Source organism: Chrysochloris asiatica, unplaced genomic scaffold (genome assembly GCF_000296735.1).
Source record: "Chrysochloris asiatica unplaced genomic scaffold, ChrAsi1.0 scaffold00033, whole genome shotgun sequence".
NCBI lineage: Eukaryota > Metazoa > Chordata > Mammalia > Afrosoricida > Chrysochloridae > Chrysochloris > Chrysochloris asiatica.
Genome location: NW_006408551.1, coordinates 10,486,452 through 10,488,071, shown reverse-complemented (window position 1 = coordinate 10,488,071; position 1,620 = coordinate 10,486,452).

Below are 1,620 nucleotides of genomic sequence, written 5' to 3'. Positions count from 1 at the left end.
TTTTTTTAACTTCTTTATTAATGCTGGAATTAGATATCTCATTGTATTGATTTGCCTCTCTATGCTGGCTAATGGGAGTCCAGGTATGGCACTGTAGGATAAGCACTCTGCTGCAAGTTTGGTTTGAACCATAAGGCCAGTGATTCAAGCTCACCAGCTGCTCCTTGGATCCCTACAGAAGGTTGCTATGGATAGGAACTGATTCAACAACACTTAACAACAACAATGGCTAATGATCATGAACATTTCTTCATGTTTGTTGGCTGCCTGAATGTCTCCCTTGGTGAAGTCTCTGTTCATGTTCTGTGCCCATTTTATAATTGAGTTGTTGTTTCTTATATTCAAAGGATTCAAGAAATCAGTCTGGTCAGTCATTTTATCCCTATCCATTTTAAAGCTCTCAAGAGCCTTCAAGTCAGGTGCTTCATGAGGTTGCTGGCCAGTTTATGTAAGAATGTTTTTGACTCAGGCACAGATTTTTGGCCCTACCAAAGTTTAGGGTGGTAGGAATTATGATAGTAGGGTACGTGGTGACCATAAATAAGAAAGTGTTCAATTGACAGGCATTTCCAGGCTTCGTGATCTTGTAAATAGTTTAACATTTGTAGCACAACCCTTAAACTTGACACAGTCTCAAAATCCAAAGGTTAAATTTTTGTTTTATTATAATGTTTTGCCTCACTAGCCATTATTTGTCTTCTGCTTTCCTAAACAGTGTGTGCAAGAGGCAGAAATGTTCTACCATTTGCAAAATGTAACACTACCAGATTCAAATTGCCTTCTACTATTCATTTACTAGGTTCTAAATGTGAAATTTAGACTACCTATACTTTCTGGGTTTCTCTAACTTTAGGATTTCATGCATAATTATTTTCTTCCTGAGAAATCATTCACTAAGTACTCATTCTCCAATATATTATTTTTTTTGTTGAACAAATGGAGTTGTTACTTATTCATAAATTTAATGTTTCAAAGCTGTAAAACCAAGGACATAAACAAGGGAGAATTAACAGCATTCATCCAAACACCACATTGTGATCCCAAAGTCTAATCTCTGTTGTTGTTGTTGTTGTTGTTGTTAGGTGCCATCAAGTGGGTACCGAGTCACAGCAACCCTATGCACAATAGAATGAAACACTGCCTGGTCCTGGGCCAACATCACAATTGTTGCCATTCTTGAACCCATTGATGCTATCACTTGGTCAATCCATCTCGTTGGGGGGGGTCTTCCTCTTTTTCTCTAACCCTCCACCTTACCAAACATGATATCCTTCTCCAGTGACTGGTCCCTCCTGACAATATGTCTGAAGTATTAAAGATTAAGTTGGCCATCCTGGCCCCCAAGGAACACTCTGGCTGCACTCCTTCCAATATGGATCTCTTTGTTCTTTTGGTACCCTATGGCACTTTCAATATTCTCCTCCAACACCATAACTCAAAAGCATCAGTTCTTCTATGGTCTTCCTTATTCACTATCCCCCTTTCACATGTATATGAGGTTATTGAAAATACCACTAAGGTGGGTCAGGCACACCTTAGTCCTCAAGCTGACATCTTTGCTCTTCAACACATTAAAAAGGTCTTGTGCAGTAGATTTGCCTAATGCAATATGTCATTTGA